This window comes from Meleagris gallopavo, chromosome 9 (assembly GCF_905368555.1).
Source record: "Meleagris gallopavo chromosome 9, MGAL_WU_HG_1.1, whole genome shotgun sequence".
In the NCBI taxonomy this organism is placed as follows: domain Eukaryota; kingdom Metazoa; phylum Chordata; class Aves; order Galliformes; family Phasianidae; genus Meleagris; species Meleagris gallopavo.
Genome location: NC_139412.1, coordinates 13,358,863 through 13,374,372, shown reverse-complemented (window position 1 = coordinate 13,374,372; position 15,510 = coordinate 13,358,863). Strand labels below are relative to the sequence as shown.

The following is a 15,510-nucleotide window of genomic DNA, read 5'->3' as shown; positions in this document are numbered from 1 at the left end:
AGTGGGCCAGGCAGGGAGATGGGTCATCGTATGAGGGCATTGCCCCCAGCCAGTGAGGAACCCACTGAGGTGGGGAGTGCAGCACAGGTCTGTTCTGAGCAGCACCCGTTGCCCAGAGAGCTCTTCATCTGAGATGTGCCGATGCCCTCGCAGCCCCTCTCCTTTGCCCCTTACAAAGAACTGCAAGTATTTTAGGTTTTGATCACAGTTCAGAGACACAAAGTCTCTTTCCCAAAGCCCAGCCTTCTCAAGCAACAGCTTGTTCCTATGGTCCACAGCCCATCTCTTATCTGAGTGTTTGGTAAAAGGGAAAAACACTTCCAGAGCATTTGAGTGCCAGTGCGTCATTTTGGCCCAAGTTTTGGGTAATGCTTTGAAGTTGGTGAAGTTTCCTAATTTACTGCTGCTAAATTTATCCAACTTCAGGAATATTATATGGTTGTGGCCAACTCCCAACTATTCTAAATCTATTGCAAATACTCTGCCAGCATGCATCCAAACATAATCTAGTTCTGACATATTTAATGCTGATGCACACAATTTCCCTGTACCTTTAGGCACTGTATCTGAAAAGCAGTAGATGAGTTCAGCAACCGTCCATTGGAGCCGAGCTCCTACAAGGCGAAACCTTTATTCCTTTGGTTCTCTGTCTCTCTTAGTGCTAGCAAAACCAGTCTCAGTTTGTAATGACTGCTGCCGTTGCAACATTGACTTGTTAAATGTAAACAGTGCTGGTGTGGGATTTTGACATTTCCTTGCAGTGAGCACAGAATTAAGAGTCATGAAATGTCTTTCACTTTTTGGTTTGACATCAGTACCTTCTGGGTCAGACTGCTGGTGTGCCAGGTGTTAGAAATGCAGAAGCTAAATAAAATTGCAGTGAATGCAGAAGCAAAGTTTAAGATGCAGAGAATTTGAGTTTGTGGAGTTGGACATCATTGAAAGGGTGCCTCCGTAGCTTGTTCTTGCTATAAAAACAGGGAGGAAGTCAAGCCGCCTTCTGTTAAGGCTGGAGTTTCCCCTGGCTGGAGCTCCCCTAGGGACAAAGAAAATAACCCAGCAAGGGAGAGGAGGCTCTCTGTGTTTAGACAGCCTTTCCTCTTCTGATCTGCGTGTGCCTCTCAGGAGGAGGAGTTCCCTAGGAAGGTTTTGATGTCTGGCTAATTACCAGCCAATGTCTCTCTCCTGTAGGAGATGGTTTAGGACAGCAGTGGTGGTACTGTAAACCATAGAGGAGATGGTTTCCTGAACATTTTAATTAGTTAATTCTTTGCCTTCTCCCCAAATTTCTACCGGGATGGACAGATGCAGAGTGTGAAACTGTCCTCAGGGCTGTATATGAGAACTCCATCATGTAAAACTGGAAGCCTGGTGTTACTAATGGTGCAAAGTTGCACTTGACCTATTCTGACTGCAGAAATGATTGAGTCAACAGCATCTCTTCTTGCACTCCAACTCATCCAAATATTTATCAGTGAGAACTGATACAAATGATGTCTGTTGCTATAAGCAGCTGAAGAACATGCACCAGAGAAAGACAGTATTTCCAACTTCTGTCTCAGTAAATGCACCTTGTCTTTCTGTTGACACTGGAGCCAGTCCTTGTTCCCTTCTTTTGTTATTATTGCATAACACTCAGTAACTTAAACTCTTAGCTGAATTGTATCAATAATATGTATCAATACCAAACATGACTCATCAATCACTGTGTTCATCTCACTTTGTGAGGGAAGAGTTACCTGCTGATTCTGTCTCCAAAGAGCTTTATCCTCTGTGCATTCAGAAGTTACCAGTATTATACTGGTGATCAGTCATGAGAAATTTTGCATTCCAACTTTGTGGCTTGTGTTAATGGGTAGGAAAAATTTTTCTTCATTTTACTTGAAGTCATTAATGTCAGTAATTGAATGCTTTTTGGTTCCTCAGTGCCATGGTTTTTGACAAGCTGACAGAACTTGCTTAAGGAATATTTAAGAATATCTGATTGCATGATATAAGTACAAGAACATTGCTGTCTGGCAGTAAAGTGAGAACAAAACAATTATTTGCTGGTGTAGCATCCAGCCACATTATGAAGAGGGAGAAGTGAGTGGGAGCTGCAGCAGCTCAGTGCTACGTGTTGCACTGCCGAAACGTGCGTGTCCCTTTGGGCTACAGGAGACACTGCTAATGGAGAAACCATCCCTCAGCTCATCTGGTGAGTTTGTGGCTGGCTGTGACACCTGCTCTTGTACTGCACTGTCTTATCTCAAGGCACGTGGAAATTTGTCTACATTTCATGTTATCTTCTTAAAAAATGAAGAAACTGAGACACAATAATAAGAAATGCTCTGTGTGCAGTTACCCATCAGGCTTAGAGGAGAACTACAGTAGATCCTGTCTCCTGAGTTTCAGCTTGGTATCCTACCAACAGAGCGATGTTTTTACCCACTCGATGTGCTCCTTCTTGTACTTATGCATTCCTTTAGGAATTTCAGGTCTCAGGAAGATCCCAATCTCCTCCTTCCTGTGAAATGGGACAACCACATGTGAGCTCTGCACAGCACTATTTATTCTTCTACCTTGAGCTTTTAAAAGAGAAAGGAGAAGGAGGCGATATTAAAACAAAACAAACCAACCAACAACCAATATTTCCCCCCAGCTGAGGAAAAGTTCTAAAAAGAACCAATCCACTGTTCGCTTTTCTTTTACGGGCCACCTTCCAAAGCTACACAAAGGTAACTGCATTACAAGGAATGGATTAGCACAGAAAGGTTCTCTAAAGTAGACCTGTTGGAATTATCCTCAATATTAAAAGCGGAGTGTTTGTTTTCTTTAAGATGGAGGGCAGCACCAATAAAAACACCAGTCAAAGAAGCCAGTATTACTAGATCACATGTCTGCTTTTATCTCAGTGGAGTTATAGTAGAATGATTTCTGCTTGGAAACTTTAAAGCTGGACAGCATCCTTTCATGCTGAAATCATATCTCCTGCAAGGATTATTGGAGGATATAATGTTTCCTTTAGCTCCTTATTTTCTCCACTCCTGAACTTGGACTCCTGACCCTAACTTTTCTCTGGTTATGACCGAGCATTGGCCTTCAATTGAATAGCTGAGCTTTTTACAATCAGATCAGATCCCGCTCTTGTAACTCCAGACTCATTTTGTGACATCGATATTGTAGATCTTAATTAAAAAGTCAAACATTTTATATCTTGGGTAATGGCCATACAGGAACTGCTGGGTTTTGCTCCTACGTGCGTAACCATCCAAAACATTCAATGTGTGTGAGTGAAGCCAGAGGAGCTGAGCATGGTTTGTACGTGGGCCCCCCTTTCCTCTTTGTGTCCTTTCTTCAGCTCAGTTCTGCACCTGTGCTTTGCAGCGTGTGGCCACAAAGGCTGCTCCATGAGTGGCAGGTAATTCAGACTTCATGTTGCCTGAGTCTGGAGCCTCTCATTAGTTGAAGCAGCTAATCAGACAGAAAGCTGAGGGGCTCTGCAGTTAATTACAGGGCAGGGTTAGATGGTGGCTAGTAAAAATACCTGTCGCTTGGCTATATCATTGCCTCTTGCTAGCACCACTGAGGGCTAATTGCACTGGATTATCTGTGTAGATAAGATTAGATATATTGTACATTGGAGTACTGAATCTAGACATTCTTCTCTTCATGGGACTCACGACGTGTTGTAGTTTGTTTTTTTTAACTTTTCGGTTGCTCTGTATTAATTGGGGGTGATGTGTCCTGTGCTTTCTCTCACAGAAGAGACCTCAAGGAGGCTGAATTTTGGCAGTACAGATGCAGTATCAGCTCCTGATCACTGTCTTTGAATGAGACTCCAGACAAGATGTTGGATAATGGTCTTGAAATTGTACAGCAGTGGGCTGGATACAGTCAAATGTTGTCACTAACCACTGTTTCATGGATATTTCTCAGTTGTATGAGTGTGAAAGGAGGGGAAACCAGGCACCTCTGCTGTATCCTCCTATAAAACCTTCACTTCCTCCCAGTCAGCCACAGCCTGATAGTAAATGTATTTCCTTCTGGTGGGGGCAGGACTTAAGCAGTTTTTTCAGAAACACAAGTTCAGAAGTTACCTGAAGTCTGTTAAGTTGCACAGATTGTTCTCCAGAACACAAGATATGCCTGAAGAATGGAACCAGTAGCAAAGTTTTGTCTCTGAAAATAGCAGACAATTTCTGCTCTGAGTAAAGGCGATGACAGAAATGTCTCTGCTATAAATGGAAGCAGAATCACTACTACCAGAGAGCACTGGTGTACAGGGTTACTACTGTTTGAATTACTAACACAGGTGAGGACAGTTTGAGATTTTCCCAAATCATGAAAATTAAAAAATGAAACAAAGTGATATGTTTGATTAAAACCAGACTGTAAACCAGTTATATTAGACTAGCCATTCTCTTAGGATTATAATCCCTCCTTATAGGAGGAATTGTTTTGACCAATACACTTGTTTCATTTATTAGTGTAGCCTGCTGCTGGTAGTGAAAGCATGATAAATGGGCCTGTTATTTATTCACTGTCCTGAAAAAGAAACTTATTAAGCAAACATAACATAGAAAATGAAACTCTTCAGGCACTGAAAGGAGGCATTAGCCATTGCTAATTAAAATTGAACTTGTAGATAAGCTGCTCTTATTAGTTTAAAAGTAGGAAACACTGTCCCTTAGTGGTGGCAAGGAAGTATTGCTCAAGAACAGTTCCACAATTATGTATCATTTTATTGTGTGTGTTGTGGTGGATATCTTTGTTGCTAGGAAAGTTGTTTTCTGCTCCTCACTCTAATGGATCTAATTGCTTTATGTTAGAGGACGTTAAGACTATTTACATGCTTGTTCGTGTAACTTCTTGTAGATCTCAGGATTATATTTCTACCACACAGTGTTTTCTGTGAATGGTTGTATTTTCTGTTTCAGCCCTGGTGTTTGACAGCTGATCATCATCAATAGGAAAGGAAGGGCGTTTGGTGGGAATGCTGCTAGAGCTTGGCTACACCACGGTCCCTTTTCATACCTGCTCCCAGGAGGTCCCAAAGTCTCAGTTCTGAGTCATGCTAGCACAGCATGTGGAGCTAGCGTGAGCATGGGGCCTGGGAGACGGGGTGCCTGGATTCTATCTGCTTGGGCAGCAAGCTTTCTGGGGATTTGTCTTAATCCTGGATATAGGATTCAGTGTACTGGGATGTATTTCGTTGCCTCCTAAGATTTTTTCTGCAATAGAGAATGTATGCACGTAATGTTAGCGGGAACAGGCTCAGGAGGTGTAACTATAATAATCATGATTGATTTTCCTCTCTCTATAAAGAGAAGAAAAAGAAACAGAACCTTTTAGCGGTGCACTGTCTGCACCTTACCGCTGCTTTCAGCCTCATTTCCTGTGCTCACAACTTTCTCCAGGCATGATGGCTTTTTCTGTGCTCGGTGTAAATCTTGTACTCAGCTGCCTTCAGCTGCAAACTCATCTCGAATCACTCATTGAGGCTTTTAGGGGGAAAGTTGAACTGGTTGGAACATTCACGTGGATGCTTTGTCATAGTCTTCTCCAGTCATAAGTGCATCCTTACAAAGCTTTAGAGCAGGACTTTCTTTGGAAATGGCTGTGGGATCTTTGGAAACTTGTACATTACTAACCATCAGCTTACTCTGCTAACTTAACAAGCAGATGTTTGGCTACAGCACTGGCCAAAGTAAAAGAAGTGTCAGTGAATAAAAGCACCATTTTTCATTAAGAATATCAGTAGCATGATATAAAAATTGCCAAGTTTTGAGGAGAAACAGTCTTCTTCATTTTTCTTTTGTAATTGCTTCAAATGCAGCAGAGTGGTTTTTACTTCAAGCTTGTGGTTTTTAAGAGCATTCCCCTCTTTAGGGAATTTGTCTCTGTTTTATTAACAGCAGACTGTTTTTTCATATTGTAACATTTATGGGGGGAAATATGTAATTTTTATACACACTGACAGCATATTACTATTAAAATACTGATAATGGAGGTAAGACATCACTTACCAATGTCTAGAAGAGAAGGAAACAAAAGAAAAACAGAGGAGTACTTTAAATAGTAACCAAACTTCCAAAAGTGACCTACACTGCCAACTCTGACTTGTGTTAATTTGCTCATGGCCATCCATGATGCCCACAGCCACCAGGGAGCCTCGTATCCAATATCTGCAGTAATACCTAGTGAGGACTCTGTGTAGCAGGGGGACTGGCTCTTGGGTACTTCTCCACAAGGAAGATTACCTGAGCACACAGAGTAGTACAGCAGATGCTTTTTCAGTTGTGGGTATCTCTATGCTTTTGCTGAGGAATGTTTCAGGACTCAGCCTGTCCAATCTCCTTTCTGCCAGTTCCTCAGACTCTTACACTCTGGTTGCAATGGGGCATAGAGATTTACCCAGAGAAGACCATAGCTGGACTGGACATGAATCGCACTAAGATGGGCTGTGATAAGGGGAAGGCACTAAGGCCCCTGGAAGCAGAACCTGCTTGCACATTCCATGGGAAGCACTTCCAGGGATTCTCCACCAGTCTCATACAGCTCAATGGCTAATGCGTGTTTGCTTTCCCACTTATCGGCTCAGCTTACACAGCTGGCAGCTCTCAGAACACAGCAGCATGCCTGTGAGCTGGTGGCAGGTATACTGGTTGCTCAGGGAGACTCTCCTGCATGGATTTTCCTGCAGTATGTTTTGCTGGATTCCCTGGTGTGCAGAAACCTTTGGCTGTTCTCCACACCTGTCCCCTGACTGTACGGACATATGAACATCTGAAACAAACAAAAGCTGGTGTGAATTTGTGGTGTATTAATGAGCACTGCTCCATAGCTGCCGTGTGACCATTCCGGCACAGAGCTGAGAAAAGGCATCGCTTTGTTGGGTTGAAGCAAAACACTATTTCTTTGCTGTCCTCTGTCTACAAGGCTGTCAGTGGATTGTTCAGTGCAGTCTTTAAAAGAACAGCTTTCTCTAATTGCAAGCAGATTCATCCTGGAAGTGCTATCTAATAGTGAGAGCAAAGCATATGTGCAGATCGGACACCTACACCTTTCTGGTCATTTTATACTCCCTGCTAGCTGACTGCAAGTCCCTTTGCTCTGTCTCCAATGCGGAGAAGTGGCATGGAGGTGTTGCATGTCTTCACTTAAGCACCATCTGTGAGATTCTTTGAGATCTCTGGGACTGAAGAAGGGTGGCAGTGCACGTGTATGCTGATGTATTGTGTGCATGTATTTTGGGGAGTCTGTGTTAGATTGTTAATGGCAATTTGCTTTAATTACATTGTGGATCTGTTTGCATCAGCTTCATGCTCAGTCTTGCTCCTTTTCCATTCATCTCAGGAATAGGGGATGGTTGATTTCCTACAGTTGTACACACTTGAGAAGAATTTTAAACACTTGAAAGTATCAATAGCACTTCAGAGCTTTCATGAAACTGTCAATTTTTTTCATTGGTTTTCTGAAACTGCTAAATTACAACAGATGGATTCATTTATCTAGCTGTGTCTTTATATATATTTAGATGGCTCCCATCTCTGTGGGACTTGTGTGCCTCTCAAGTGTTTTAAAATAGAAAAAAGCTGTTTCCTTCTCTGTCTTGCTTTCGATCCAGCCCATAAGAGGAAAAGCTTGATTGGCTTAAATGGCTTGGGGTTATTGGACTGGCATTCCCTGCATGTTTCTGCATGAAGAAATGAAGCTGAGGAGAGACATTTTGCATTTACTTCTGAGTGCTATGGGATTGGGGTTATTTCTATTCTCATGGGGTAAAACCAGTTCAATAGTGGAGAAATACTGCCTGGGAAAAGCCAAATTCTCTGTCTGGTCCTACCCCTTTGCCTTTGGCTGCTGTGTTCCACTGGGAGCTGGCTGTGGAAGGTTATGAAAGGCTTTGAATATCAGAAAACCAAAGTTCTGAGTAAGAAATTAATGTGAGCAAAGCACCAGGCTCATATCCATTGCTAAGCAGACATCTGCTGTTTTACAGCAGCTGTGCTTTATTTCAAAGCATAGGGAGTTGCAGTAATTAAGCTGCAAGACACAAATTCATGCATCAGTGTGCCCTGACGTGCACTCCTCAGGATGAGGTACAACCTTATGTCCAGTCCCACCTGCAGGAGGGCACCTCAGATGCCCTGAGGCTATGGGGCAGGTGCAGGTGAGATGTGCGGCTCCTGCGCTGGTGGGACACGGAGGAAATGTTTAACATCAACCCGAGCACAGAGATGGAGCTGAGGAGCCCAGAGCACCAGTACCCCAGTGCCTGCTGACAAGATGTCAGCATCACAGACCAAAATTTCCCTTTTCTCACACGGAAGAAAGAGGAATGCCCGAATTTTACAGAGGATGAGTTCCATCACGCTGCTGCGAGCAGGTGGCTGTGGGGCGCCTGGGACCCAAGGGACGGGCGTCCTGGTCGTCTACCGGACGTCTGCGTCGCCTTTTGGGAGCTTCTTCTGCACTACTGACAAGCACCTTTTCCAGCCCCCGTGCCCCGAATCCTCGGGCGAGGACGGACGAGCTGTGCGTGGGCCCGCCCGTCCACGTCAGCCCAGCCGAGAGGAGCTCGGCCGGTCGCGGGCAACGGTGCCGCCGTGCCGCGGGATGTCACTGCGGAGCCGCCGGACGCTCGTGCCCGGCCGCCTCCCGCCGCCCTACCGACAGCACCCGGCCAGGTGTGCCCGCGGACACGGCCCCCGCCGCGGCCCGAGGGAGGCGTCCTCCCCTTCTCGTCGGCCCCTCCGCGGGCTCCGCGCCGGGCTCGGGCAGGGCGCAACTGGGGCCGCCGGGGCTCCGCGCCGAGGGGGAGCCGCCCCCGGTCCCGCCGCCCCCGGCCCCGCCGCAGCGCGTAGGGAGGAGGGGGCCGAGGACGGGTTTCACTTCCGCCGCTTGCAGGAACCACAAGCCCCCAGAATATATTAGAATAAATCAGAATAGAAGGGTCCCGCCGGCCTTCGTTTGTCCCCCCCGGAGACGGAGGGAGGAGGGGGAGAGGAAGCGCGGCGGCGGCTGGCAGAGCCATGCGGAGCCGCTGAGGGCAGCACCGCCGGCCGGCAGGAGCGGCACGGCCTCCGGCGCGGGAGAGGCCGGAGAGCAGGTCTGTCCTTCGCTTTGTTCCCCGCGCGCCCGGCCGGCAGCGGGAACGGCCCGGCCTGCGGCCCGCCGCGCTGCGGAGCCTTCCGCGGGGCCGCGGCCGGGAGGGGCGGCGGTGCCCCGTTCTCCCGGCCCTTCCCGGCCCGGAGCCTTTGCGCCGCGCGGGCCCTGCCGTGCCGGGCCTCGGGGCCGGTCGGCTCGGCTCGGAGCTCGCGCGCCCTGTGCGGCCGGGGGGCGGCGCGCCGTCGCGGGTCCGGGGAGCCGCCCCGAGCGGGGCGCCGGGGGGAGCGCGGGAGAGCCGCGGGTCGGCCGCGAGGGACGCTCGGCGTCTGGAGGCGCTCGGCACGCGGCGGGCTGCCGGCTCGGCGCCGGGCTGAAGGCTCGCCGGGACGGTTCGGCTGCCTCACCGCGAGGCAGAGTTACAGCAGCCCCCAGCCGGGGTCCGGTGCGCCCGTGCCCTCGGTGCTGTCCTTCCAGTGCAGCGCGGGCGCTTTGTCAGACCTGCGTGCCGTTCGACCGAGCGGGACAGCGCTGACGTCAGGTGGAATCTTTGTTGCACGAGGTCACTGGTGCTGGGAGCTCCGGCAAGGATGGCTTGTTGGCCGCCGGAGTACATCCCAGCTTTCCCCCTCCACCCCCCGCCTCTTTTTAAGAAGCGACTGCGCTATTGTGCCATATATATTGTATCACTATATCATAAGCATACTGATTCTCGTGGTATTTGCCCTTGTTTGCCTTGTTGCCTAGGAGAGCTGAGCACCTTGACTTCCAGAGTGCCTGAACTGAAGCCTATATACTGCTCACTGAGCCTTTTGTTTTGGAGGTCTTTCCAGAAGCTTGATCCATTTAATTTTACATGGATGTCTAGCAATGTGTAAGGGAAGGGATGTGCTTGAGTTCACTACAGGTTTGTGGTGAAGACCCTGGCCTGTCAATGCCATTTGGCCGCACTTCCCATTCCTTTCCAATTGACCCTTTTTGCCAGCCACACGTGTGGTGCTGGAGCACTTACCCTCTTGCCCTTTCACAGAAACCAGTTGCAAGAGGGAAGAGAAAGTGCAAGTTGTTGAGTCTGCACGATCTACAGAAATGAACATACGGCACAGCGTGCTCAGTTCTGAAAGCAGGACAGGAAGAATAAGAAGCAGCGAGGTAACACAAACTGAGCACTATATGACTGAGTAGGACCACTGTCTTGCTCATTTCCTTCTATGAAGTCTAAAGGTGTGCTGAACATGATTTAAAAGTTGCTGTTGTGAAGCATGTGAATCAGGCTCCTGAATCCTACCTACAGTGACTTTCCTTTGGTTCCCCAGCATGGTTGGCACATGGCTGGTTGTGAGACTTCTGAGAATGGGCCATAGCGTGCAGTTACCTTTTTACCTGTGAATACACAGAGAAAGGGAAATAGTTTTCTTTTGTTCTGCTTCCCTTTGAGTAACTTCTGAGAGTCCTCCTGCTCACACTGTGACTGCAGCCTGTGGCAGAGACAGGACATAGCAGGTGTTTCTTGGTCAGCTGGAGGGGAAAGCCTTCTTGAAGCTGGTGAGGTGGTTAGAACCACTGCTGTAAGGTAGCTAACAGCACGGAGAGGTCTGACAGCTGTGTGCACCTCTTGTGTAAACTGAATTTTGCAAAGGCAGTCATCACTGCAGCTGGCTACAGTCAGCTGGGAGCCTGGCATGTGTACCATATAACCATTCCCCTCTGTGGGTAGGAGTTGTGTGTTACTCATTGTGGAGATGTCACAATATGGGCAAGCTGCATATGAAACGTGGTCAGGTAAGTAACAGCATGATGCTGAAGCAGTGTGGCATGGGTAGGCATGTCCCCATGCCATGAGCAGCAGATGTTCTGGCTCCATTGGGAAGTGTGACTTCTGAGTCCTCCTAACGTGGACGTGTAAATTCCAACACTTTCATTCAGCGTTTGAAAGTGAGGATAGCAGCCCTGTCCCAGCTCCCATAAGCCCACAAAGCAGCAATGTTGTTTGAATAGTATTATATAGATTTTTCTTTTAAACTGGGTTTAGTCTCTGAGGCCAAAGAAATCTGAATATATATCTGCATCAGCAGAATGGCATTAAGTCCAAAATCCTCAGCTGACATGAGTTTTTATTTGTGTCTTTGCTGGTTCCAAACTGCATCGCTGGCTGATGGCTGTTCCCAAGGGCTATTTTGATAGAGGATTTGGAGCAGGCGCTCACACACCGATGCACCTCTAGATTTTGTGTTCCCTGATATTTCCAAACAGATTGTCACTGTTTGGCAAAACAACTGTATGTAACAGATGCCCGGCAAAGAAAGCTTGGACCTGAAAATACCCCTAGGTATCAATAGACATCACTTTAAATCATCAGATCGTAGCAATTCCAGTTAATGTGAGTACTCAATCTCTCACACTGCTCTCTGAGATTAGGCTCTAAAAGTTGTCCTCATAGTTGAAGTCTTTGCCCTTCAGATAGAATGAACTTAATTTTGAGAATGTATGGGATTTTTTCTTCCCGTTGATCTCCTCTGTAAAGTTTCTTCCAGTGCATCATGTTCCAGAAGCTTTCACTGCAACTGGGATTAAGAAACCCCCAGCAGGGTGTGTGGAGTGCCTCCCTGAAGGTGGTGATACCAGGAGGGATGTAGTTTTGGCAGGGTGCAGAGAGAAGCATTCTGAGTGTAAAGCTCCTCAGTGCAGGTGCTGACCGCCAGGGATGTTCTGTGGGGAGAGCTGTTATTTGTCCTGGCTGAGCACTTGCAGTCTGCTTCCGTTCTTCATCAATTCATACGGTCCGCTTCAGTGTTATAATTGTGTCTTAACATTTACTAAGGTCCTGTGGTGTGGTTCCAGATACAGCCAGGACAAATCATAGAGTAATGTAGGATGGAACAGTCTCTGGCCTCCTGCACAAGGCTGTGCTAATTTACAGCTGTTACTCAGGACTTTGTTCAGTTAATTAAGAACATCTGGGAGGGAAAAAAAAAAAAAAAAAAGGGAAATCCCACAGCCTCTTTGATCCCATTTTGCTGTTTGATTGTCCTCACGAAAAAGCCAATATCTAATCAGAATTCCCTGTGTTTCAGCTTGTGTCTGTGGCTATTATCTTCCATTGTGCACCTCTCCCAAGAATCTGGCTCCACTTCTTCCAGTACCATCTTGTTAGATAAAGGTATACAGAGAGTGAGGCTGGGAGAGATGTGAAAGGGGTTTTTTTTAATAGCAGCATGCTCGGTTTTGGAGCCAGTGTTAACAGTGTGAGATTATATGAAGTACTCTGAGGTTCAAATGGGGTTTGCTCTCAGGTGAAGATGAGCATAGCTGTAGCCTTGTACGGGTCCTGTGTGAGGCATCAGGGTTTGCTAAGCCATGCTTTCGGTTCCAGCATTGTGTGACAGACGGGATGGTGTTAAAGGACTGGAATAAGTGCAGAATTTATGTGCCTCCTTTCACTTAGGTGTTTTTCTGGGGACATCCTGCTTGAAATTCATTTGTTGGCATGTTGTCCTGTAAGGGATCTATTCGTTTGCGGAGTGCATCCATCCCTTAATATTCATATGGCATAAGACGAAGACATTTCCTCTCCCAATGCTGTGCTGCCTGAAAGTGCCCCAAGCAGTCACAGACCACAGTGTCAGCAATTTCCCAAACTTTGAACCTTGGATGCTGGCAGCTGGCAGCATTTCTTGCAGGCTGGCTTGTGACTTTGGGCATCAAACGGTGCAGGAGGGACATGTTTCTGCAGGAGAGGTGCTGTTAGGTTGTGTAGTGTGTTAATGAAATCTTTTCCAGTAGGCTGAAGCAGGTTAACGCACTTTGACCTACATGTGATGATGTATTAGAAATCAATTAACAGTGATTGAATTTTCAGTAATAATTTCTGTTCTAGTCCTTAATGTCTAATTTATGCAGAGGTTAGCAGAGGGCAATAATCAAACAGTGTATCTTACATAATAAGACAGAGGATCAGCTGGAAAGACTGACCTGCTGGCTGGCAGTTGATGCAAACTGTTTTATTTTAGTGGAAGCCTAAGAACTGCCATACTAGAGGAGTTCTGAAGGCCACATCCTCTGCTGTCTCAGCCTGGTATTGCTGGTCCTGTATGATCAGGGGGCAGCATAGAAACCATACTGTAGCACCTTAGGAGTTAGTTTATTCCTCACATCACAACTCCTTTTTGCATTCAGAGATAGCACGAAGTTTGTTTTGCTAAAATTTATCATTAGAAAGCAGTAATATTAAATCCTGGGACAGGCTGCCCAGGAAAGCTGCAGCATCTCCACTGCTGAGGATTTTTAGGAGTAAGAAGGCAAGTATTTCTTAGGACAGAGGTGCTGAAGTGAGGTACTGGGGTCTGCACCATCAGCTGACTATTGCTGAGAACTTTCATTTCTCGCGTGTGTGGCAGCTGCTGCTTGCAGGACCACTTCTCTTACATGCCCTTCTCCTAACTCTTGCCATCAAAACCATCCCTTACATCCACCTGTGGGTGGATGCACAACATGGGCTGAGCTGGACTGGGGCACAGCATCCCTTCTGCTGGTTGATGGAGCTGAGCAGGTACAGGCAGGATGGCATGGGCTGAGCTGGGTGACAGCTTGTTGGGATTCCTTGGTGGACAATCTTTGTATGCATTTCTGATCCTTTCTTTTGATCTTGTTTGGTTCTTGGTCCAGCTTCAGGATGACTGCCTGGTTGATGAGTTCTGGGTTTTAGTTATGTAGGCAGAAAATACGTCTTATTTACTTCAGTCTGCCCATTTATTTGTGGGAGCTCTGGTTTCGTAGCATATTGAAGCACCAATGTGAGGGCACACTGCAGCAGCCAGAAAAGTGTTTCACGGTGATACTGGCAAACAAAGAGAAGCTAAGGAAAGGATGGGAGGGGTTACCGTTTCCCTCTGCCAGATGTAGTTACACTAAATACACTAAAACACAAGCTAGAGCAATGGGAAAAGATATGCATAAAAAGAACATAGTCATTCCATTGAACTCAGTGGGAGTTTTTGCCCTTATGTTCACTTTGCTCCACACCTACCCTTTAATATATCTCATCAGTCTTTCCACTGCACAAGGGCCTCATCAAACTGTGGTCAGTCCTTTTAAGAAAAACAGTTTATTTCTAAGAAACAATGAAGCCCGTCTTTCAGATTAAATTAAAAGCCAGGAAGAGCCTAAAGCAAAGCGGGCGGTGAGACAGCTGCCTCTGGAAGCAGCCGCAGAAGGCTGGGACTGAAGCAACCCCTCTGCCCCTCCAGCTCTGCAGGACGTGCTCACAGGACCGCATGGCCCCTCCATCGCGTCGCGTGGACGAGGAACGCTTCTCCAAGAGAGCTGTGAGTGCTGGAGGATCACAGGACTGTAATCAGCTGATTTGGATTCTGTCCCCAGCTCTCCCATTGCCTTGCTGTGAGAGGCCGGATTGTTCAATTAACCTCTTTGCTCTTGGCCTTTTCCAGATAGAAACTTATTTTTATTTATCTCTTTGAGATCTTCATAAAACTGATGCTAAATGTCTCACTCTGTGCAGAGACATCCGGAGGCAAATAACATAAAAGCTCCTTAAGTGCAGCGCATTTTGGCTCGACAGATCTTTAACTACCGTTTCACTGGAACCCCTTAATAACTGCAGGGCCTGAAGGGGAACGTCCTTTTCTTTCATATTCAGCAAGGCACTTTGGGCAGGCCCCTGCTCTGCTGGTTGTCCACCACAGCGTGGGCTGGGAGAGCACATGCCTGTGACAGATGACTTGAGGTTTTGTCACAGTGTGGGGTTTCATTTCTGCCATACCACCCACAAATCGTGGCAACCATGTGACAAACGGGACGGAAGCCTTCTGCCTGCATCCTTGGGTTTTCCCATTGGGTCAGAGAAGCTGTCCGTTTTTTTTTTTTTTCAGCTTATTGCTTATATTATTAATTAATGAAGGGAGGAGATAAAGAGTTCCCTTGGTGTTTTTTTTACTCTACTTTAATATTTATCTTTAATTTTTATTAAAACTTGTTTAAGATTTTTACTCTCCTAACAGCTAACAAGGTTTATCGCTGATCTCAGCTGTGATTGGAGTATCTTTGGCTCTGAGCCTGCATGGAGAAAAATAAGGGAGGAATAAGCTGAAGGGCTGTTTTTAGGGGATTTTTGCCTGTTGTTTGTTTTCTTCATAGTGTGTTTGGTGCTTGTTTCCATGAGAAGACTCTAGGTAACCACAGAACTGAGGAAATTCTAGTATCTTGGGAACTGAGGGGTGAAAAATGAGACATCTGAGAGAGAGAGGAGATTTGCAGGCAAGGAACTGATTATGTTTTTACAGAACATTCAACACTTGCCTGCAGTGCTTCAGCTACAGTTCTGTTTTTTTTCCTGTAGACCACCCCAGGTTGACTACTTAGTGGAATCTGAGAAGAATAAATAAAACTTTAGAGATAATTTTA

The 15,510-nt window shown here is 46.6% G+C and overlaps 1 protein-coding gene across 1 annotated transcript in view; it reads left to right on the top strand.

Annotated features, from left to right (window-relative positions):
* The first annotated feature begins 8,956 nt into the window (after nucleotides 1-8,956).
* The window catches only part of PAK3 (p21 (RAC1) activated kinase 3), a 109,893-nt gene continuing 103,339 nt past the window's right edge, over nucleotides 8,957-15,510 (top strand). The window contains exon 1 of the mRNA XM_085230778.1: nucleotides 8,957-9,094. The gene's annotated coding sequence lies outside the window, so the exon portion shown is untranslated. The remainder of the gene's footprint in view (nucleotides 9,095-15,510) is intronic.